The following is a 25,189-nucleotide window of genomic DNA, read 5'->3' on the forward strand; positions in this document are numbered from 1 at the left end:
ATAATCCATAGAACATTATCTCCTTTTGGGTGAAAAAAACCTTTCACCTTTGTGGTGTTTAGAATTCTTTGTAAATTCATTCCCTTTCCAGCACCAGGAGCAAGAACAACATTTAGATTAACAATGTCATTTTCAGTCACTTCTCTGGCAGTCAGTGCCCCCAAACCATCATATAAACAGTTTGAAAACATCAAGGAGATGTTTTTTATCAAGGAAAGAAAATGCATAACCTTCTCGCATAAAAGATAGAAGAGAGATAAATCATTTCCCCACACAATGTTCAGGCAACTGAGGTCAGAAGTAAAAAGCAGCTCATGTCCCAGAAAACAGGAACCAAGCTTTAGAGGCTATGTCTATGCTATACACCACTGGTGGCCGTGTGTAATGTATGTGTAGCTCCAGCAGTGGGGAAGCTGGTAGAGCCTCTCCTCACTGCCAGAGTCTTCCCCTGCAGCAGGGAAAGGCTCTAGTTGCAGGAAAAGGCTTCAGTTACGGAGAGCTGCCAGAACCTTTCCCCACTGGTAGTCTTTTCTTGTGGCAGAGGAAGACTGCAGCAATGGGTATGCAGTATGGGGCACTACATTGCTAAAAATAGCTGTGTAGAGAGAGAGGCACAGCATGGGTGAGTAGAGAGGTGCATAGAGTATGAACGTGGGTACCTACCCCCACCCTTCAGGCATGTCTTTATTTGTCTCAGTCATGCCTCACGGTCTATACCCAGGCTAGGGGGCAACACGTCTAACTATAGTATGCACTGCCACAAGAAAGGTGAAGCTGCTAAGCTCCAGCACCTGAGAGGGGCAACTGCTAAGCACCAGCAACTAACTTCAGTGGGAGAAGGTCCAGAACTGGTTTCTTTTGTGACTGAAGCTAAGATTTTATTCCGTGCCAAACTCTGATTGCTGATGAAAGATAAATGATCACAATGCCAAGTTTTTTTCTACCAGTTAACCTCAAACAAATATCTGGATAACGTGAGCTCACATGCCTCAGAGGAGGATGCGATATATTAATAAAGAATATTCTTCGCCATTTTCTATTAAAAACTAACCCTTGCAGAACTGTCATGAAAATTTACCAGCTGAGGCACAAAAATATACTGACCAGCACTATAACTTGATAAAGAAAAAAATCTAGACACATTTTATACCTCTATCCGAACTACATTGCTCTCCCTGGGCAAAAGTTGGCAAAGATGGGGAGCAAAGTTTGGGATTTTTTACTCAAGTTGTATATATGTCCTTTTTGAGAATTTAAAAAAAAATCAATAAGGTCGAAAGGCTTTGTTTGGACTTTAGTGATTTGGCTCTGCAGCTCTGGCCCTGGATTTTCAAGAAAGTTAGAAGTGCAACTCGTTTAGGAGTTAAAGGGAGTTAAAATGACTTTTTGACCTTTAGACTTTTCTTCCACTCCCTCTGTTAACAAATGGCACTAACACTTAACATTTTCAGCCCATATAGAGCTGAACACTCTCCTCCCACATAGGCTACTTTTATTTTTTAAATAATTATTACCATTATTCATTATCACTGTTTTTATGTATGCCAAGGGGCCAGAAAGTAGAATGCTTCCTTTTAAAACAACCAGTCTACAGCACAAGTGGAGATTTACTCAAGCATAGTCCCTTTGCTGCCTGTGCTGCTACCTTAGGGTATGTCTGCACTATGGGATTATTCTGATTTTACAGAAACCGGTATTTGGAAACAAATTGTATAAAGTCGAGTGCACGCGGCCACACTAAGCACATTAATTTGGCGGTGTGCGTCTATGTACCGAGGCTAGAGTCAATTTCTGGAGCGTTGCACTGTGGGTAGCTATCCCATAGCTCTCCCATAGTTCCCGCAGTCTCCCCCGCTCACAGGAATTCTGGGTTGAGATCCCAGTGTTTGATGGGACAAAAAACATTGTCGCGGGTGGTTCTGGGTACAGCCTCACCCCTCCCTCCGTGAAAGCAGCGGCAGACAACCTTTTTGCGCCTTTTTTCCCGGGTGAACTGTGCAGACGCCATACCACGGCAAACATGGAGCCTGCTCAGCTCAAGACAGCAATCATGGATGTTGTAAACACCTCGCACATTCCCGTGCAGTCTATCCTGAACCAGGACCTGAAAAACCAGGTGAGGAGGAGGCGGCTACGGCAGCGCGGCGACGAGAGTGATGAGGACAGTTGCAGGAGCTGTCAGAGGCCTGTATCCCGAGAAAGGGAAAACGGTCCTTAGGTAGCAGTTTTAGACCGAGCTGGATGAGCAAGCGTCTCAGAGGGGTGATTAAGAAAAAACAGAAAGCGTACAAGGAGTGGAAGATGGGAGGGATCAGCAAAGAAACCTACCTTATTGAGGTCAGAGGGTGTAGGGATGCAGTGAGAAAGGCCAAAAGCCGGGTAGAGATGGACCTTGCAAAGGGAATTAAAACCAATAGTAAAAGGTCTTTTAGCCATATAAATAGGAAGAAAACCAAGAAAGAAGAAGTGGGACCGCTTAAAACTGTAAACGGAGTGGAGATTAAGGATAAACTAGGCATGGCACAATATCTAAATGAATATTTTGCCTCGGTCTTTAATGAGGCTAATGAAGGGCTTAGGAATAGTGGCAGAGTGACTGATGGGAATGAAGGTGCGGGGTTGGAAATTACAGTATCCGAGGTAGAAGCCAAACTTGAACAGCTTAACGGTAGTAAATCCGGCGGCCCGGATAATCTTCATCCTAGAATATTAAAGGAATTGGCAAGTGAAATTGCAAGCCCGTTAGTGATAATTTTTAACGAATCTCTAAACTCGGGGGTTGTACCGTTTGACTGGAGATTAGCTAATATAGTTCCTATTTTCAAGAAGGGGAAAAAAAGTGACCCGGGTAACTACAGGCCTGTTAGTTTAACATCTGTAGTATGTAAAGTCATGGAAAAAATATTAAAGGAGAGAGTAGTTACGGACCTTGAGGTCAATGGCAATTGGGACAAATTACAACATGGTTTTACGAAAGGTAGATCGTGCCAAACCAACCTGATCTCCTTCTTTGAGAAAGTAACAGATTTTTTAGACAAGGGAAATGCGGTGGATCTAATATATCTTGATTTCAGTAAGGCGTTTGATACGGTACCGCATGAAGAATTACTGGTTAAATTGGAAAAGATGGGGATCGAAATGAAAATCCAGAGGTGGATAAGGAACTGGTTAAAGGGGAGACTGCAGCGGGTCGTATTGAAAGGTGATCTGTCGGGTTGGAGGGAGGTTACCAGTGGAGTTCCTCAAGGTTTGGTTTTGGGTCCGATCTTACTCAATCTATTTATCACTGACCTCGGAACCAAAAGTAGGAGTGGGCTGATAAAGTTTGCGGATGACACGAAGTTGGGAGGTATTGCCAATTCGGAGAAGGATCGGGATATCCTCCAGGGAGATTTGGATGACCTTGTAAACTGGAGTATTAGTAATAGGATGAAATTCAATAGTGAGAAGTGTAAGGTTATGCATTTAGGGATGACTATCAGGAATTTTAGTTATAAGCTGGGGACGCACCAGTTGGAAGTAACGGAAGAGGAGAAGGACCTCGGAGTCCTGGTTGATCGCAGGATGACTATGAGTAGGCAATGTGATGTGGCCGTTAAAAAAGCTAATGCGGTCTTGGGATGCATTAGGCGAGGTATTTCTAGTAGAGATAAGGAGGTGCTAGTCCCATTATACAAGGCGTTGGTGAGACCTCATTTGGAGTACTGTGTGCAGTTTTGGTCTCCCATGTTTAAGAAGGATGAATTCAAATTGGAACGGGTACAAAGAAGGGCCACTAGAATGATCCGAGGAATGGAAAGCCTGTCGTATGAAAGGAGACTTGAGGAGCTTGGTTTGTTTTCCTTAACCAAAAGAAGGTTGAGAGGAGATATGATTGCTCTCTTTAAATATATCAGAGGGATAAATACCAGGGAGGGAGAGGAATTATTTCAGCTCAGTACTAATGTGGACACGAGAACAAATGGATATAAATTGGCAGTCGGGAAGTTTAGGCTTGAAATTAGACGAAGGTTTCTAACCATCAGGGGAGTGAAATTCTGGAACAGCCTACCGAGGGAAACAGTGGGGGCGAAGGACCTCTCTGGCTTTAAGATTAAGCTTGATCAGTTTATGGAGGGAATGGTTTGATAGGATAACGTGATTTAGTCAATAGGTCAATAACGTGCCACCACTGGTAATTAGTACCGAGGGTCAATGTTGGGATATTGAAAGTCGTTTTCCTGAGTGTCTGGCTGGAGAGTCTTGCCCGCATGCTCGGGGTTCAGCTGATTGCCATATTTGGGGTCAGGAAGGAATTTTCCTCCAGGGTAGAGTGGCAGTGGCCCTGGAGGTTTTTCGCCTTCCTCCGCAGCATGGGGCAGGGGTCGCTTGCTGGAGGATTATCTGCTACTTGAAGTCTTTAAATCAGGATTTGGGGACTTCAACAGCTGAGTCAAGGGAGAGAATTATTTCAGGAGTGGGTGGGTCAGCTTTTGTGGCCTGCATCTTGCGGGAGATCAGACTAGATGATCATAATGGTCCCTTCTGATCTTAAGTTCTATGATTCTATGATTCTATGACATGGACACAGAATTCTCTCAAAACACGAGCCCCGGCGCGTTGGAGATCATGCTGGTAATGGGGCAGGTTCTAGCCATTGAACGCCGATTTTGGGCCGAGGAAACAAACACAGACTGGTGGGACCGCATAGTGTTGCAGGTGTTGGACGATTCCCAGTGGCTGCAAAACTTTCTCATGCGTAAGGGCACTTTCATGGAACTTTGTGACTTGCTTTCCCCTGCCCTGAAACGCCAGAATACCAAGATGAGAGCAGCCCTCACAGTTGAGAAGCGAGTGGCGACAGCCCCCTGGAAGCTTGCAACGCCAGACAGCTACCAGTCAATCGGGAATCAATTTGGGCAAATCTACTGGGGGGGCTGCTGTGATTCAAGTAGCCAAAGCAATCACTAAGCTGCTGCTACGAAAGGTTGTGACTCTGGGAAACGTGCAGGCCATAGTGGATGGCTTTGCTGCAATAGGATTCCCTAACTGTGGGGGGGCGATAGATGTAACCCATATCCCTATCTTGGCACCGGAGCACCAGGGCACCCAGTACATAAAACCACAAGGGGTACTTTTCCATGGTGCTGCAAGCACTGGCGGATCACAAGGGACATTTTGCCAACATCAACGTGGGATGGCCGGGAAGCGTTCATGACGCTCACGTCTTCAGGAACACTACTCTGTTTAAATGGCTGCAGAAAGGGAATTACTTCCCAGACCAGAAAATAACAGTTGGGAATGTTGAAATGCCTATAGTTATCCTGGGGGACCCAGCCTACCCCTTGATGCCATGGCTCATGAAGCCATACACAGGCAGCCTGGACAGTAGTCAGGAGCTGTTCAACTACAGGCTGAGCAAGTGCAGAACGGTGGTGGAATGTGCATTTGGACGTTTAAAGGGATGCTGGAGCACATTACTAACTCACTCAGACCTCAGCCAAACCAATATCCCCATTGTTATTGCTGCTTGCTGTGTGCTCCACAATCTCTGTGAGAGTAAGGGGGAGACCTTTATGGCGGGGTGGGAGGCTGAGGCAAATCACCTGGCCACTGATTACGCGCAGCCAGACACCAGGGCGATTAGAAGAGCACACCAGGAAGCAGTGCGCATCAGAGAAGCTTTGAAAACCAGTTTCATCACTGGCCAGGGTACTGTGTGGCTGTTGTGTTTGTTTCTCCTTGATGAAAACCCGCCCCCTTGATTGACTCATTCCCTGTAAGCAACTCACACTCCCCCTTCGATTACAGCTTGCTTTCTAAGGAGATAAAGTCACTATCGTTTAAAAATCATGTATTCTTTATTAATTGATTATAAAAAAGAGGGAGAGAACTGACAAGGTAGCCCGGGTGGGGTTTGGGAGGAGGATAGGAGGGAAGGAAAAGGCCACTAAAAAAGTTCAAAATAATGACAGCCTTTTGGTTGGGCTGTCCACTGGGGTGGAGTGGACGAGTGCACGGAGCCTCCCCCCACGGCGTTCTTACGCCTGGGTGAGGAGGCCAGGGGCGGCTTGCTGGCTGCTGCAGCGCTAGCGCGGCAGCGCGCCGCCCCGTCCCGCGGTCCGGTCGGTCTTCTCCGGTTGCGGCTGAGCTCCCGGGCCGCCGCGCCGGCAGGTCCACCGGGACCGCCGAGCGGCCTGCACCGCTGCCTGCGCGCCGCGGGAGCTCAACCGAGCCGCCGGGCCGCGGGGCCCGCGTGCAGTTATGCCAGCGGCAGGTCTCCGCGTTCGGGCTGCCCTGCTGCGCGCAGCAGCGGAGAGCTCAGCTCCACAAATGCCCTGCGCCCGGAGCCGCGCCCCGCGCGCCTGCTTGGCGCGCTGGGGTCTAGAGCCGCCCCTGGAGGAGGCTATGGAACTTGGGGAGGGGGGAGGGCAGTTATACAGGGGCTGCAGCGGCACTCTGTGATCCTGCTGCCATTCCTGAAGCTCCACCAGACATCGGAGCATGTCAGTTTGATCACGCAGCAGCCCCAGCGTTGCATCATGCCTCCTCTGCTCTTCCTGCCGCCACCTCTCATCTCGAGCATCTCTCCTCTCCTCACGTTGGTCCCTCCTGTCCTCACGTTCACTGGCATCTTTCCTGTACTTTGATACCACGTCCTTTCACTCATTCAGATGAGCTCTTTCATTGCGGGTCACTTCCATGATTTCTAAGAACATTTCGTCTTGCGTCCTTTTTTTTCGCCACCTTATCTTAGACAGCCTTCGGGATGGAGTAGGGAGGCTTGAAAAATTTGCAGCTGCAGGAGGGAGGGAAAAAATGGAGAGAAGTATTTAAAAAAATATATTTTACAGAACAATGGTTATATTCTTTCACGGTGAACAAAACTATTCACATTACATAGCACATGTGATTTCAGTACAAAATCGCATTTTGCATCTTAATATTGAGTGCCTGCGGCTTTGGTGTTAGAGATCACAGACGCAGGTCTGGGCAACAGAATTCGGCTTGCATGCGGCCATGGTAAGCCATTGTCTTTCGGCTTCTGCAGCCTTCATATATCCAGTGCCCTCCTTTCCCAAATACCAACCAAAGCCCGTTGAGTGCTGCGTCTTTCCTGTTAACGTGCAGCAGCAGAAAGAATTCTCTGGGATGATCGCTTTACCCCTCCCCCTACCGCATGGCTGGTATCAGGGAAGATCCCTGCTAGCCAAACGCAAAAAAGCTCAGCACCAATCACCCTCCCTCCTCCCCCCACTTGGCTAACTGCAGGGAAGGATTTTTCAGCCACAGGCAAACAGCCCAGCAGGAATGGCCACCTCTGTCCCCTTAATTAAATTCCTGTATTTCAACCAGGATACCATGAACGATATCACTCTCCTGAGGATAACACAGTGAGATAAAGAACGGATGTTGCTTGAATGCCAGCAAACATCAGGACCATACGCTGCCAGGCTTTGTCGTGCAATGATACCAGATTACTTGCTACTAGCATGGCATGGTAAAGTGTCCTGCCATGGAGGACAGAATAAGGCTGTGCTGCCCAGAAACCTTCTGCAAAAGCTTTTGGAGTACCTCCAGGACAGCTTCATGGAGATGTCCCTGGAGGATTTCTGCTCCATCCCCAGACATGTTAACAGACTTTTCCAGTAGCTGTACTGGCCATGAATGCATCCCAAGTCCTCAGGGCAAATTAATCATTAAAAAACGCTTGCTTTTAAACCATGTTTTATATTTACAAAGGTACACTCACCAGAAGTCCCTTCCATGGCTTCATTGTCTGGGATAGTGGCTTGGGAGGGCTGGGAGGGTAATTCCGTCAGGCTGAGAAAAAGGTCCTGGCTGTTGGGGAGAACAGTGTGCTGTGTGCTCTCTGCAAGCTCGTCCTCCTCTTCCTCCTCCTCATTTTCCCTGTCTGCAGAATCCTCAGGCATGGCTGAGATTACCCCTGCCTCATAATCCACGGACAGGGGTGGGGTAGTGGTGGCGGACCCCCCTAGAATTGCATGCAGCTCTGCGTAGAAGAGGCATGTTTGCGGCCCTGCCCCGGACCTTCTGTTTGCTTCTTTGGTTTTCTGGTAGGCTTGTCTGAGCTCCTTATCTTTCACACGGCACTGTACTGAGTCCCTAATGTGGCCTCTCTCCATCATGGCCTTGGAGATTTTTTCAAATGTTTTTTCATTTCGTCTTTTGGAATGGAGTTCTGCTAGCACGCAATCATCTCCCCATATAGTGATCAGATCCAGTACCTCCCGTACAGTCCATGCTGGAGCTCTTTTTCGATTCTCAGACTGCATGCTTACCTGTGCTTATGAGCTCTGTGTGGTCACCTGTGCTGATCAGCTCTCCATGCTGGGCAAACAGGAAATGAAATTCAAAAGTTCGTGGGGCTTTTCCTGTCTACCTGGCCAGTGCATCCGAGTTCAGATTGCTGTCCAGAGCGGTCACAATGGTGCACTGTGGGATAGCGCCTGGAGGCCAATACTGTCGAATTGCGGCCACATTAACCCTAATCCGGAATGGCAATACTGATTTCAGCGCTATTCCCCTCGTCGGGGAGTATTACAGATATCGGTATTAAGAGCCCTTTATATCGATATAAAGGGCTTCGTTGTGTGGACGGGTGCAGGGTTAATGCAGTTTAACACTGCTAAATTCGATATAAACTCATAGTGTAGACCAGGCCTTAGACTTGCTCCCCCAGCCCCACTTTATACCCTTCACTCCCAGCCATCTCCTCACCCCAACCCTCTCCCCTTGTATTCACTAACCTATCACTGCAAATACTGAGGTTGGTCTGGACTGTAATGTTGCCTTAACTGGTGGTCTTTGAATAAGGAACTAAGAACAAGGAACCAACATCAGCTTTGCTGATTTCCCTGTATGTTGTGGATCCCATTGACAGGCAATGCACTGAGCAGCCTTTAATTGTAAGTTAAAGTATTTGATATGAGAATATATACACAGAAATATGAACCAGTGAGAGAGGAGCAGGGAGGGAGAGGAAGCCTCTTGCCCAGGATGCAGCTCTGCTGTGCAGCAAGCACCCTGTTATGATTGATGCCTGTCAGCAGGGGCTCCAGCTTGTGAGGAACTTTGGTCCTGTTTCGTCTCTACAATCAGCAGTAGCTTAAGAACATGAGAACAGCCATAGTGGATCAGACCAATGGTCCACCTAGCCCAAGCCTGTCTCCCAATAGTGGCCAATGGCAGATGCTTCAAAGGGAATGGACAGAACAGGGCAATTATCAAGTGATCCATATCCCCTGATGTCCAGTCCCATCATCTGGCAGTAAGAGTCTTAGGGGGTTGTATCCCTCACCATCCTGGCTAATAGCCATTGATGGACCTGTCCTCCAGGAACTTACCTAATTCTTTTTTTTACCCAGTTATAGTTCTGGCCTTCACAACATCCCATGACAAAGAGTTCCACGTGTTGACTGTGCATTGTGTGAAAAAGTACTTCCTTATGTTAGTTTTAAACCTGCTGCCTATTAATTTCATTGGGTGACCCCTGAATCTTGTGTTATGTGAAGCACGGGTGCCAACTTTCCAAAATGCCAGGGGGTGTTCAACTCCCAGCTCTGCCCCAAGCCCTGCCCCCATTCCCTGCTTCTCCCAAGGCCCCTCCCCCACTCCACTCCCACCTCTTCCTGCCCAGGCCCAGTTCCACCCCATCCCCCAAGCGTGCCGCATCCTCACTCCTTCCGTCTTCCCCCTCCCCCCCCCAGAGTCTCCTGAACGCCACAAAACAGTTGATTGTGGTGGACAGGAGGCATGGGGAGGGAGGGGTAGACATTGATCTGCAGAACCCACCGGCAGGTGCTGGAGGACTTGGGGGGAACTGATAGAGGGGGCTGCTGGTGAATGCTCAGCACCCATCATTTTTTTCCCCAGGGTGCTCCAGCCCCAGAGCACCCACTGAGTCGGTGCCTATGATGTGAAGGGATAAATAACACTTCCTTATTCACTTTCTCCACACCCTTCAGACCTCTATCATATCCCCCCTTAGCTGTCTCTTTTCCAAGCTGAAAAGTCACAGTCTTTCAAATCTCTCCTCATATGGAAGCTGTTCCATACCCTTTAACATTTTTGTTGCCCTTCTCTGTACCTTTTCTATTTCTAATATATCTTTTTTGAAATGGGGCAACCAGAACTGCATGCAGTACTCAAGGTGTAGGTGTACCATGGATTTATGTAGTGGCATTACGATATTATTATCTATCCCTTCCTCTATGGTTCCTAGCATTCTGTTAGCTTTTTTGATTGCCGCTACCCTTTGAGCGGACAGAAAACTATCCACAATGACTCCAAGATCTTTTTCTTGAATGGCAGCAGCTAATTTAGATCCCCATCATTTTGTATGTACAGCTGGGATTATATTTTTCAATATGCATTACTTTGCATTTATCAACATCGAATTTCATAGGCCATTTTGTTGCCCACTCACCCAGTTTTGTGAGATCCCTTTGTAATTCTTGGCAGTCTGCTTTGGACTTAACTGTCTGAAGTAATTTTGTATCCTCTGTAAACTTGCTTACCCCTTTTTCTAGCCCTTAGTTTAAAACTCCTCTACGACCATTTTAATTGTTACTTCCATATGAGGAGAGATTAAAAGACTGAGACTTTTCAGCTTGAAAAAGAGATAACTAAGAGGGGACATGATACAGGTCTATAAAATTCATGACTGATGTGGAGAAAATTCCTGGAGGATAGGTCCATCAATGGCTATTAGCCAAGATGTTAAGGGATGCAACCCTAGCCTCTGACTGCCAGAAGCTGGGAGTAGATAATAGGGGGCGGATCACAGGATGATTGACTGTTCTGTTCATTCTCTTTGAAGCAACTGGCATTGGCCACTGTTGGGAAACAGGATACTGGGCTAGATGGACCATTGGTCTGACCCAGTATTGCCATCTTATATTCTTCTGTAATGTGACATGCCAACAGTCTGGTTCTGTTTTGGTTTAGATGTAGCCTATTCTTCATGTATAGGCTCCTCCTGCTCAAAAAGGTTTCCTTGCTCCTAATAAACCTAAAGCCCTCTTCACTACACCATCATCTCATCGATGCAGTGAGACTCTGAAGTTCTGCCTGTCTAACTGGCCCTGCACATGGAATTGGAAGGATTTCAGAGAATGCCAGCCCTGGGCTTTAATCTCTTACCTACCAACCTAAGTCTGACCTCTAGAACCTCTCTCTTGTACCTTTCCCTATGTTGCTGGTACCTACATGTACCCATGTACCACGACCACTAGCTCCTCCCCAGCACTGCCCATAAATATATCTTGATGACTCAAGAGATCTGCAGCCTGGCAGGCAATTCCCCAGCTTGTACTCTGGGTCACCACAAACCCAACTATCTATATTTCTAATGATCGAATCCCCCATTACTATTACCTGTCTCTTCCTAATAATTGACATTCCATCCCATGGAGAGGTATTCTCAGTACAAGAGAATACCAGGACATCATCTGGAAGGAGGGTCTCAACCAGAGGTAGTCAATTATTTTTTATCAAGGTCTAAATTTCTCGGTCAAGGTATAGTCAAGTTCCAGACTTCAGAGAAAATAATAATTAAAAAATAACAATAATAATAAGTACATAAAACAATTTCAGGGTTGATTCAAAAGCATCTGGCGAGCCAGATTTGGCCCACAGTCCACCTATTGACTATCCTGGATCTCAACTATAGGACCGTTTCCCTTCGCTGCAGTTTGATGTTCTCCTTCCCTGAGACTTTCATCCTCCTGAACAGCACAGAGGCTCTCAGACTGGGGATGGGACCACTCTACTGTGCCCCAAAAAGTCTCATCTATGTACCTCTCTGTCTCCCTTAGCTCCTCTAGTTCAGCCATTCTGTTCTCCGGAGCCTGTACTCAGTCTCTGAGGGCCATGAGCTCCTTGCACTAAATCCACACATACACCCCCTGCCCACATATAACCATACATGCTGTATTCAGTGCAATAAAACTGGACAGCCCCCCATTCTGCTACTGGACGTCTACCTGCATTCTATAAACTCCTGCAACCTTTGGAGGGGTTATTTTTCTTTGGGGGGGATTGTTTTGGTATTGGGGGTGGGTTGGGAGGAGGGGTGTTTATTGGCCTAAGTTTAGAGAATGTTAGGTGTATCAGGCTCTCACAACCCCTCTCTAAATTCCCTCGCAAAACTTCCCTGTTTGCTGCTCCTGGTCGCTAGCTCCTCACACTCCCACTCACTCAGATGCTAGAGCATGATCAGTAAATCTCTCCCTAGCATTGGTGGGGCCCTAGGAAGCTGCAGGTTGGCAACATTTCCTGGACTGTCTGTAAACACTAAAGATCCCATAGCCATTGAGTGGGGGTACGGCACAGTGCGTAACCTGATTATCCATGCAGCTCTCCCATTGGGCAGAGTAAAATTGCAGGGCTGGGGATTGTAGGGCCAAGCCATAATTCCAGGAAAACTCCAAAAAAGCAACTCTCTGATGGTCAGAGAGAAGAGGAGTCCTCGGAGAATCAGCTCCCCACATTGGAGGAGTAGGCTGGGGCCCAAGCAGAGACTTTTCTTTGCTTCCTTTGTTATACTCTCTTCCTGCTGAGGTGCAAGAAGAAAGCCTGGGAGAACACCACACTGGGCCTTTTCTTCTGTTGCTGGAACAGCTGAACCACTATACATGCTTACATGAGGCTTTGCCCAGTGTCCTTAGCCAAAATCTCCCTGTTATTGTGCAGCATCTGAAGGAGTGGCTGCTCCCCTGCACTGCAGAGCTAATTTTGGTACCTGTGGATATGCTCTGTGAAGTACCTTAATGGGAGCTAACTCTTTAAGAGCCACTGTGGCACCATGCAGGGCAACTTGGCTTGTAAGCCAGGCAACCTGGGTTCTGCCTCCACTTCTACCATTAATTCTATCTGCCACTACTTCTGTAAAATGTAGCTTATAACACTGCTCATCCAGCTTTATGTGGTGTGTTTGGATTTACAGAAGAAAATAACAAGCACAAACTGCTGGAAACTGGTTACTTCTAAAGATCCTCTTTACACTTAAAATCAACTGTGCCTGGCTGTAGCGTGGGTCAGGAATTTGTTTAAAATATGGTTCACCCCTAATCTGTGCAACAAGAGTGAGACCCATTTTAACCGTTCTGGGGACTGCTGTTAGTAGTCTCTTTCCCCAACCCTCCCAAAAAGCAACCAACCAAAACACATGGTAGAAATTACATTGGAGATAGAACCTAAGGAGGCAGAGCATGCAGGGGAGGGAAACCAGGAAGGGCTTAGGCAGATGTGTGGTGGCAAATATCAGGTAGGGACCTGGCAAAGATGAAGGGGCGCATTAGGCTGAGGTATTATCATAACAACTGCAGGTCAGGGAGTTGGTTGTGTCACATCAGGGAAGGATCAGGACTGGAAAGGGAGCTAAAACACCACTGGATGGGGAGAATCAGCAGCAGGAGAGGATTTGGTGAGGATGCTTTCAGTGACCAGGGTTTGTGAGAGGAGCCTTGAGCTTAGGAAAGGAGAGAAAAAGAGGATCACCAAGGGACACAGGACATCTGTGTGGGGCTGCAGGGTTGGGAGAGGGTGGGAAGAGGACCTCAGGACCAATATTCTCTTCCTTGGTATTCAAATGATTAAACTGAGCAACAAGTACCAGGGGTTTCTTGGGCCCCTGCTCCGCTCCAGAAGAATATTCAAATCAGTATAATTAATTTGCCTTCATCCCAATACCATGAGACATATCCAGCTGTTCATTTAAAGGACTAGCCTCTCCAGATGAAGGATTCATTCTGGACCACACAGTTAATGATGGAGGGCTCCAAAGCAGCATCCACAGAGCTTCTCTTAATGGCTGGTCAGCCAGAGCAGAGCAGTGAGGGACACTTTAAAAAGGCACCATAATTAATACTCTTTGCTTCAGTTACTTCGGACTCTTTTCTAGGTGTTTGCTGGAGGGTGAGATGAGGCTGGAAGAGCAGCACCAGGGGAAGGTTGGAGTGGGGTGTGAAGTAAGGAGGCAGAGAGGAGGGGTGGATGGAATAGGGAAGGAGTGATTAGGTATGAGGAAGACCTAGATTTTCCAGTGGAACATTGGCAGAGACCTTGTGGAAGCTGTCTACTTCCTTGAGAAGCACTGAGCAGGGATTCAGTGGACATATTCCACACTACAGTTTATGTAGTCAAGTAGGGCACTGACAGGTTTTGATCCTTTCCTCCTCTTCCTCCTCCCTGTCCTGCGCTTCTAGCTCGTCCAACATCAGGACAATGTTATGTACCATTAATATTTAGGGAGAGGAGAGCTAGCCTCAGAGGGTGGCATGTATGTGTGTCCAATAAATATTTCAGGATTGTAACATCTCTTTCTGATGTGTGTTTGGGTTATTTGTAGTGCCAGAGATTAAAGTAATAATGTATAAATCTCAAGCCCATCCTTCCTCCTGCATGTCTCATAGGATCATCTATATTTCACAGTGGATGTTGGGGACCTGTTCATCTTGTCACAGCCACATTTGGCAACAAGAGATTACACCTAAAATGAAAGCAGGGCACAGAGCTTACCCATCACCTCCCCACTACATACCAGTCTCTGCTATTACTCAGTTGATCCTGAACCTGTCAGGATGGGTTTTCTACAAGGATGGGAGCCCCTCACTCCAGTTGCTGCTGAGATTCTTATTAGAACAAAAGGAACCGGAAGGAGGGAAAAGACCTCTTTAGTTCATTGACATCTTGCTTATTTTCCCTTCCCAGCCAAATGCAGGATTGTTCCCTGTATATTTTTCAGGGGTTTATCTAGTCCTACTTTCAAATGGACCAAACAATGGGGTTTCCAGCCCTTCCCTTGGGAGACCATTCCACATTCTCACAGGTCCTCATGGGTATGAAAGATGCTCGATATCCCACCTGAAATCCTCCACCTTTCACAATTTCATTCTGTTTCTTTTTATTTTGGCTACACTCCCTTGGGTCCTCTAAACAATTCCTCTCCCTCTCCAGCATTTACAACCTTCAACTCCATAGCAGCTCCTCTTTACTCATCATTTTGCCAGTACTTGCAGTTCTTTTAATAGTGTCTTATGAATTCCCTAGAGCCCCTTAATCACTTCTGTTACCCTTCTCTGTACTCCCAATTCATCAACATCCTTCAGGCACTGAGGCGCACACAATTAAACACAAATATTCTAGGTGCAGTCTTGCTAGTGCCTACAGAGACTGATTATCTGATCCCATCAGGGTAACTCAGAAGCAGGGAGGGAAGGAAGACAGTAGAAGAGACTGATAAACTTACTCCAATCCCAGGAGCTGGGCATCCAAGGAAAACGTTTAAAAAGAATTAGGAATACACAAACTAGGAGTGGGGGGAACATTGGGATTCAACTCTAGGCAAGAGACCCAACCCAGACCTGCCTTGTCACAGCCAGAAACCCTCCCTTCTCTGTGCCAATGCATCAGAGATGAATAATTTCTTCCAAACAACAAGGAGTCCTTGTGACACCTTAGAGACTAACAAATTTATTTGGGTATAAGCTTTCGTGGGCTAGAACCCACTTCATCAGATGCATGGAGTGGAAAACACAGGAGCAGATATAAATATATGAAAAGATGTGAGTTGTCTTACCAAGTGTGAGGTCGGTCTAATGAGACAATTCAATTGACAGCAGGATACCAAGGGAGGAAAAATAACTTCTGAAGTGGTAATGAGAGTGGCTCATTTCAGACAGTTGACAAGAAGGTGTGAGTAACAGTAAGGGGAAATTAGTATGGGGGAAATTATGTTTAGGTTTTGTAATGACCCAACCACTTCCAGTGTTTATTAAGGCCTAATCTGATGGTTTCCAGTTTGCAAATTAATTCTAGTTCTGATGTTTCATATTGGAGTCTGTTTTTGAAGTTTTTTTTGTTGAAGAATTGCCACTTTTGGGTCTGTTACTGAGTGACCAGGGAGACTGAAGTGTTCTCCTACTGGTTTTTGAATATTATGATTTCTGATGTCAGATTTGTGTCCATTTATTCTTTTGCATAGAGAATGTCCAGTTTGGCCAATGTACAATGCCCAAATACATTTGTTAGTCTCTAAGGTGCCACAAAGACTCCTTGTTGTTTTTGCTGATACAGACTAACATGGCTACCACTCTGAAACCTTCTTCCAGTTTTTCCCTGAAACAGAGGTAAGAAGGGGTCTTACTCCACAGTTCCCAGGATCAACCTTAGCATGAGTAGCAAGTAAACCTAACCATTTGGAGGTTGGTTCTGACACCCATTCGACACCAGCTGCTGCAGAAGTCATGGAGGTCACAGAAAGTCATGGAATCCATGATTTCCATGACCTCCATAAAAAACTTGCAGCCTTACTCATATTCAATTTATATCAACTATAACCCCCAGATCCTTTTCAGCAGTACTACCACCAAGCCAGTTATTCCCCATTTTGTAGATGTTCATTTGTTTTTCTCTTATCACAGAGAACACTTTGTACTCCTGAATTTCATCCTGTTGATTATATATCAATTATCCAATTTGTCAAGGTCATTTAAATTCTAATCCTGTCCTTCAAACTGCTTGCAAACCCTCCTCCCCCTCAACCACCACCCATTTTGGTGTCATCCACAAATTTTATAAGCATACTCTCCACACCATTATCCAAGTCATTAATGAAAATATTGACTAGTACCAAACCTGGGACTGACCCCTGTGGGACCCCACTAGATACACCTTTCCAGTTTGACAGTTAACTAGTGATAACTACTTTTTGAGTATAGTCTTTCAACCAGTTGTGCACCTACCTTACAGTAATTTCATCTAGGCCACATTTCCCTAGTTTGCTTATGAGACTGTCATGTGGGACTGTGTCAAAAGTCTTACTAAAATCAAGATATTTCACATCTATTTCTTCCCCCCATACACTAGGCCAGTGGCTCTCAAACTTTTTTTTTGTGGGCCACTTGAAAATTTCTGAGCATCTCAGCAGACCACTTAATGATCTTTCCAAATGTTGATTGTACTATTAACTAACTACTATAAAGCACTTTGGATAAAAGCACTATTTAAAAATAACGTTATAATAATTAATGTTTTTTGTTCTACACATAAAAGCACACAGCTCATATTTTAATATCAGTAGTCTTACTTTTCTAATGTGATGGATGTGCCTTCTCTACCCCACTGCAGCAGCCCCCGAGCTGGAGCTGGGAAGGAAAGGGGGTCTCTCCCCCGCCATAACAGCCACAGAGCTGAGGCTGGGAAGGAGGGCTGTCTCTCCCTGGCAGCCACAGCCCTGAAGCTGGGGAAAGTCACCTCTTTCTCTGGCCGCAGAAGCTCTGCACGTCCCAAATTCCTCCCACCCCCTCTTCTCATCCCACTGCCCCCTCCCACCTACCCCTATTCCCCGCAAGGCCATCACCTCACCTTACATTGGGGGGGGGCGCGGGGGGGCCTTCATTCTCTCATGTGTGGCTGCCCAGGTACGCACCTTAGAGGGAACTATCTGAAGACCACTTGAATGGAGTTCGCGGACCACAGTTTGAGAACCTCTGCACTAGGCCAATAACCCTGTCAGAGAAGGAAATTAGGCTACCCTGGCTATTCCTTATAACTCTATTATCATCTAGGTGTTTACAAATTAATTGTTTAATAATTTCTTCCATTGCTTGCCAGGTATTCAAGTTAGGCTGGCTGGTCTACAATTCTCCAAGTCCCTCTTTGTTCACCTTTTTAAAAATAGGTACTATGTTTGTCCTTCCCCAGTTTTCTGGGTCCTCACTCTTCCTCCATGAATTCGCAAAGATAATTGCTAATGATTGAGATTGCTTCAGCTAATTCCATAAGTGTCCTAGGATGAATTTCATCAGGCCCTGCCAACTTGACTACATCTAACTCAGGGGTGGCCAACCTGTGGCTCCAGAGCCACATGCGGCTCTTCAGAAGTTAATATGCGGCTCCTTGCATAGGCACCGACTCCAGGGCTGGAGCTACAGTGTGCCGGGGGATGCTCACTGCTCAACCCCTGGCTCTGCCACAGGCCCTGCCCCCAACTCCACCCCCTCCCATGAGCCAGCTGTGCCCTCGCTCCTCCCCCTCCCTGGCCTCCTGCATGCCACGAAACAGCTGAATGGGAGGTGGGGGAAGGAGAGGGAGGTGCTGATCAGCAGGGCTGCTGGGGGTGGGAGATGCTGGGGGCGGGGGGGGGGAAACTGATGGGGGGCTGCTGACGTATTACTATGGCTCTTTGGCAATGTACATTGGTAAATTCTGGCTCCTTCTCAGGCTCAGGTTGGCCACTCCGATCTAACTTATCTAAATATTCTTTAACCTGTTCTTTCCCTACTTTGGTTTGCATTGCTTCTTCCTTGTTGTTAAAACTAATTCTGTTGAGTATCTGGTCACTATTAACCTTTTTATTGAAGACTGAAGCAAAATAGGCATTAAACACTTCAGCCTTCTTGATGTCACCAGTTATTAGCTCTCCTTCCCTGCTAAGAAGACATACACTTTCTTTTGCTCCTAATGTCTTTAAAGAACCTCTTCTTATTGCCTTTTATGTCCTTTGCTAGGTGTAGCTCATATTTTGCCTTAGCCTTTCTGATTTTGTCTCTACATGCTTGTGCTATTCTTTTGTACTCCTCCTTAGCAATTAGTCCAGGGGTCGGCAACATTTCAGAAGTGATGTGCCGAGTCTTCATGTATTCACTCTAATTTAAGCTTTAGCGTGCCAGTAATACATTTTTACGTTGTTAGAAGTTCTCTTTCTAGAAGTCTATAATATATAACTAAACTATGGTTGTATGTAAAGTAAATAAGGTTTTTTAAATGTTTAAGAAGCTTAATTTAAAATTAAATTAAAATGCAGAGCCCCCCAGACTGGTGGCCAGGACCTGGGCAGTGTGAGTGCCACTGAAAATCAGCTTGCGTGCCGCCTTTGGCCCACGTGCCATAGGTTGCCTACCCCTGAATTAGTCCATGTTTCCACAGGTTATGTCTGTTTGAATACACAGGGCTGGGCAGATGGGAATTTTCAGCCCATTGTAAACCCAGCACTTAAAGGTCAATGTTCCATGTACAACCACATGGCTTTCAGAGAGTGCACTATTTCCAGAATATCAGGCATCTTCCCCTTCTGCCTGGCCAACCCTCTTATTCTCCCCCCTGAGCTGTGTGTGCCGGAATGAGTAATCATTAGATCACAGTCACATCCAATCCAAATTTCCTTTGCAGCTGAGCTTTGAGCTCAGAATGCACTGAAGCCTAGAGCCCTGGAAGTTTGAAACTTGTGATTGTAAGATCCCAAAGCTGCTATTTGTTTCAGGACCTGGTCTCCAAGCATAGGCACCAATTCCATGGGTGCTCCGGGACTGGAGCTGCCACAGGAAAAAATGTTGAGTGTTGAGCACTCACCAGCAGCCCCTCCATCAGCTCCTCCCCCTCCCCCAGTGCCTCCCACCTCCCAGCATCCCTGCTGATCAGCCCCTTCGCCCCCAGTGCCTCCCTTCAGTTGTGGATCAGCTGTTCCGCAGCGTTCAGGAGGCGCTGTGGGGGAGGGGGAGGAATGGAGTGGGAAGAGGCAGGGGGCAGGAAGGGGCAGGGTGGAGGCTTGGAGGGGACAGGGGCGGAAAGAGGCTGGGCAGGAGTGGGGGAAGGGATGAAGTGGGGGTGGGGCCTGGGACAGAGCTGGGGGTCTAGCACCCCCCGACACATTAGAAAGTCAGTGTCTCTGTGTTCAAGCACCTTTCAGGTGGTGTATACCTGGGAAAGAGAGGTTGTTTTTTTCCCAGGTCCCCAAGTGGCTCCCAGTTGACTTCGTAGAGGCATAGGTGCATTTCCTGCAAACACAGCACCAATGCCTCCCTTAAGTGCATGATTCTTTAAGAGCAGATGTAGTAAGAGTACATTTAAAAGAGTACACAATTTGTGAAGGCACAGGAATATTGGTTGTAAGCACTGTATGCGTGCCACTGGGCAGACACCACTGGTGCATTTTATTTTTTTATTAATTACAAACAACATATAGTGCATTTCAATTCTGAAAAGTGATATTGTGCAAATGGCCTCTGACTCAGCAGACTTGCTCCTTATGAATATTCAGAGCCAGAGAGGCTGATTTTAGTGATTAAAATAAGATTTTCCTGTTTTTTACTTCTATTCACCCTACAAAGTCAGTATAGCTCAGAGAAAGGGAGCTGGACTTCATTTTTTCTTGTGCCTCATCCACAGATGTGCTTACTAAACTCCAAAAAGTTACACCTGTGCACAGTCACTGACGGTAATGAGATTGCACAGGTGTCAATGAGAGCAAATATGAAGGCATTGGGGTGACATCAATGTAAGTATGCAAAAATTCTGTTAGTAGTAATGAGACGAGAGTTGGAAAAAGCCCTGCTTGACTTTCAGAGCTGAGCTGAGTTTGTGGGACAGGCAGTTAGAAAAACAATCTTTAAAATACATGACTACTATGAGATGATACAAAGCTTTCAGACAAAATAGAGCAAGAGGTTTTTCTTTTTTATAATGGTAAGATACAATAGTAATATGACATTTAAGCAGGAAGAGAAGGGAAAAAGAGAAAGATGGGGGGGGGGGTGACAAGGAAAAGACATAAATAAGAACAAAGTACAGAGGTTAAGTTCATCAGCTCCCTCCTAGGTTTTCTTTTAGGTGAGCATTCCACTTTGCACATTCTTTTTATTTGTTTTTCTGTAAAATCTGTTTAAGTGTAAGCTGAACCCATTTGTTCTGGAATTGTTGATGGATGATAAACATGGAGCCCCATGATGCCATTTATACACAAGCTTTGCAAAGCAGAATTGCATTGTAAGGCAGCAGCTAAAAATCACAAAAAGACAAGCAATGAAAAAGTTAAGGTTCCCTCAAGCAACATTAACTTTGCCACGCTGATTATATGTAATATATTTTATTTCTGTTTCTTCTGCATGTGTATGTTATTGTTTGTGTTAAATATACATCATAAAATATGCACATGGCCAAGCTATTCGTGCTGGGGGAACTTTAAAATCAGTCAGGAGAAGCAAAAGTTAACTCCACCACCATAACTGTCATTAATAGTGTTTTTGTTTTGAAACAATAAATGGGCAGGGAGGGGTGTTATGGGTGCATTCCCCTGTTCTCCCAAGGGGTTGGAGCGGGAAAATGGTGGAGCATGCATATAGAGGGGATGCATGTCTCCACAGGAGCAGACACAGGGAGGGGAGCATTCCTGAAGCCTGGTGTCCCACAAAGCAGCAGTGTGCATGGGCATCCCATCACAAAGCAGGTGTCTCAGGAAGCCTATAAGAGGGAAGCGTGCATAAGGTGGGTGTAGTATCTCCCAGATGGAAGCATGCATGGTGAAGATGAGTATCTCAGGGGAGAAGACATGCAGAGGGGCAGGAAATGCACCTGCAAGAGTCAGTCACATCCCTCAGTCACAAGGGGAAGAGGTGTGTGTCTTGGGGGGAGGCAAAAATACATGATGGACATAAGGAAAATGATCATTCATGGGTTGAGGGAGCAAGTATCTTTGTTATGGGCAAATACAGCAGCTTGTGGGACAGCGACACACATTGGGGGTGAGGGTGCTGCAGCTGTGCCACTGTAGTGCCGTAGTGTAGACACTTGCTACAGCAATAGAAGGAGTTTTTCCATCACTGTAGTTAGTCCACCCTCTTGAGAGGTGGTAGCAAGGTTGAGGAGAAAATCTTCCATCAACTTAGCAGGGGCTTAAGTCGGCTTAACTACGTCTTTCAGTGGTGTGAATTTTTTATTCCACTATCAGAGGGGTAGCCGTGTTAGTCTGGATCTGTAAAAGCAGCAAAGAGTCTTGTGGCACCTTATAGACTAACAGACGTTTTGGAGCATGAGCTTTCGTGGGTGAGGCACTCCACTAGTGAACAACTAGTTCAACCTATATTTTAGGTGCAGACCAGGGCTACATTGCTCTAGCACTCCGAGCAAAGAGGCAACAGTCCCTCTTGATAAGGCTCCACTGCTCAGAGTGAGGAGACAATACTTTGCCCAGTATTAAGGCACCTCGCACACATACAGTCCTGGGCACCTCATTGCCAGAAAGATGGCGACAAACTGAAAGGAATTCAGAGAACAGTGAGCAAAATGATTATGGGGCTGGAGAGAGGGATTGATTTATGAGGAGAGATTAACAAATCTAACCCGGCTAAATGAGTGTGGGTGGTGGGGGAACGGGGGCAGGGATATAACTGCCTCCAGGTATCTAAGGGCTGCCAACACCCAAGGAATTGTTTAGGGAACTATAAGGGGTTGAAACTATGGGATGAATTTTAAGCCAGGGTGATATTTTCAGGCTGGAGCTCAGGAAACATGTAAAAGCAAAGACTGATTAGACTGTGGAATAGTCTCCCCAAGGGAAGCCTTGGCAGGAGAACAGATAGGAGGGTACAATCCTGCAGTGGCAGTGGGGGGAGGGGGAAGAGAGGGAGATGGATGAGCTATATTCTAACAGAGCTTTCCAGATCTAGTTTCTAGGATTCTGATAAGGAGTGAGGCAGGAGGGAGCTTCCCCTTTATTCTCAGCTGAGGTGTCAGCCCTGCTTGGGTATGGGGAGAAGAGGCAGTGGCAGGCTAAGCAGTAGTAGGAGACATGGCTGGAGGCAACTCCTGCATCAGCACTGCCTGCTACTTTAGTAATCCAGTTTGCTATTTGCATTTGGTCTCTCCCTCCCCACCCCCAGTAGAATAATTAACGAGTAATAGAGCTATTGAGGGATTCCCCTCTTGGGGCACTCTTTCTCTCACTATCTTTCATCTTCTGTCCATGTAGCTGGGGGAGAGGGCAAGAGATCTCCTCCCCAACCAAGGGCGATGGGTATAGGAGGTGAGACTTTGAATGAAGTTAGATCATTTCACTGGGACCATAGAGTAAATGCAAGGTTAGCTGTCACAACCCACACATTTACACAGATTTTGTCAGTTTGGATATATGAATTTCCACCATCCTCAGGAAGTAGGTTAATTTTAACCCCTACCCTGCCCCTCCTTCCCCCACAAACACACATATACCCTGCATGCCCCACTGCAGGCACACTAAACAACCTACACAAGCAAGGGCCAAAGGCATTTCTAGTGCAATTCCATCAACTTCAGCAGTTACACCAAGGGTAAATCTGCTCCACACATTTCTCCCTGCTTCAGGAAAAGAAAAGTCATCACTTAGCAGATGCTCTTGAAAGAGCTACAGAGGAAAAATAGCCAGAAACAAGCAAACCGAGCCATCAATGTGGGAGAAATATCTGCTTGTGCTTGTAATATCTGAGCCCAGCTGTGCAGCAGCAAAACCATGACCTGATTTCATACAGCTCATCTCTCCCCTCTCTGCTTGCATATAGCATCTGACAGAAGAGGGAAGTCTTCCAGCCCCACTAACACAGGTTTTTAAACAGCACAAACCCCCTTTCCCATAAAAAAGGAGTTGGAATGTCACTCAGAAAAAGTACCTGGTTTGCTTCTCTCTCTCCCCTAGGATCTCACAACAGAGAACTGAGGATGTTCTGGATGATGGCTCCCTCTCAGATCTCTTCTGATGGGATCACAACGGTCTTTACTCTGTGTATCTCTCTCCCTGTGTTCTCCCTTCTGCTGGTATACGGTAATATCTCTTTCTCCCTCTCTCTTTCTCTGCAGTCTATTCTGCAGGGATCCTAATAATATTCCTCTTTACTTTGATCTTTCTAGGGTCATTCAGGAAGCTTCCTCAGGGATCTTTTCTGCTAGAATTATGCCAATTATCTCATAGCATCAGAAAAGTTAAAACACAAAGAATGTAGGACTCATCTAGTCCATCTCCTTGGGGCCAGTGCAGGACTGTTACTTACTGTACATTGACTAGTGCTTTGTCTTCTTAGGCTTGGTGATCGCTTTCTGCCTGGAATCTCTCTGTTTCTGGGATTGATTTTTTCATAGGATCTCTTGCTTGGAAGACTCCACTTATGGGGGGTCTCTTTCTTGCTAGGCTCTCACTCCCTCTTACTGGGACCTTTCTCCCGATCTCTTTCTTCTTCTGATCTCTTCTTGGAATTTCCCTCGTGCTGGGATTTCTCTCGCTCTACCACTTACTACGATCTCTCGTTCTCCCTTGATTTGGGATCTCTTTCTCTCCCTTGTTCTGGCTATTCCCCGGGATGGGAATCTCTCGCTCTCCCTTGCTGGGATCTCTCCCAGTATCTCTCTCCCTTGCCTGTCTCCCTTGCTGGGGTCTCTCTCCCTTCAGCCCGCTGCTGCTCCTCTCCCCCTGCAGAGGCCCGGCTCAGCACCCGAGGTTCCGTGCAATGCGCGGGGGGCTCTGTCTGGCTGCAGGACCCCCCGCCCCGGAGCTACTGCTGCAGCCGCCGCTTCCCCCGCCAGATCCCCAATCCCAGCCGCCGCGGCTCCTTCCCTCTCCACTCCACCGGCAAAGGCAACCGCGTCAGCACCTCCCAAGCTGCCGGAGGCGGAGCTCCGCGCGGGGGCCAGTGCCCGGCTCACACTCCCTTGTCCCCGTGGGGCGGGGCTCGGCGCTCCGGCTCCCCTCTGCCCGCGGGCTGGGGGTGGGGGCGGAGCTCCGCGCGGGGGCCGTCTCCTTTCTACTCACGCTCCTCCAAGGCAGGCTGGGGTCCCCTCCTCCTTCCAGTGCCCTGGACTCAGCGCTGCGGGCTGGGGCTCCCCTCGGGCTGGGGGCGGGAGTGAGAGATGCTGCAGCTTGGGTCCAGCCGCCCGGCTTTGCCTTGGGCATTTCTCTCGCGTGTCACCGAGGCCGGAGTGCTCCCGTGAGCTGGGTGCCGAGAAGTGCTGCAGCTCACCGCAAAGCCTGCACCCCAGTTCTGTGCCCCAGAGCCGCCCAGAGGGAGCCCAGCACCCAACGCAAGCGAGGTCCCGCACAGGACACTGACTCCCTCACCTGACAGGGGCTAGTCCACAGAGGTGTGGAATCAAGGGCAGGGCACAACCCAAGAGCTGCACAGCAAAGCAGGTTGTTCAGTGACCCACCACTACCAGCAGAATTTGCACTTTGGTGGGAGGGGGAGATATAAGAAATCTCCAGCCCCGGGGGCTCCACGCTGAACTTTGTGGTACTTGTTGTGGATACCAGAAAAATGGAAGATATAGTGCAAGGCACTCCCCCTTAGCTGGGGGCAGCGCCAGCAAGGGGTCAGCAAACCCAGGCCACAACTGAGTTCTGGGGACAACAAATGAAAAAAACAGGGATAGTGAAGTTCAGAGGGCA

General features: G+C 47.2%; 1 protein-coding gene across 3 annotated transcripts in view; it reads right to left on the reverse strand.

Moving 5' to 3' along the window:
* The window catches only part of LOC120402372 (ephrin type-B receptor 5), a 150,679-nt gene extending 126,050 nt beyond the window's left edge, over window positions 1-24,629 (reverse strand). For 2 of the 3 annotated variants that reach the window (XM_039533004.1, XM_039532992.1), the window contains exon 1: window positions 23,424-24,358. The gene's annotated coding sequence lies outside the window, so the exon portion shown is untranslated. Of the gene's footprint in view, window positions 1-23,423; window positions 24,359-24,556 lie in introns of those variants that run through there. The other variant, XM_039532997.1, reaches the window with a different exon arrangement.
* Window positions 24,630-25,189: the final 560 nt, after the last annotated feature.

Source organism: Mauremys reevesii, linkage group 1 (assembly GCF_016161935.1).
Source record: "Mauremys reevesii isolate NIE-2019 linkage group 1, ASM1616193v1, whole genome shotgun sequence".
Taxonomy (NCBI): Eukaryota; Metazoa; Chordata; order Testudines; family Geoemydidae; genus Mauremys; species Mauremys reevesii.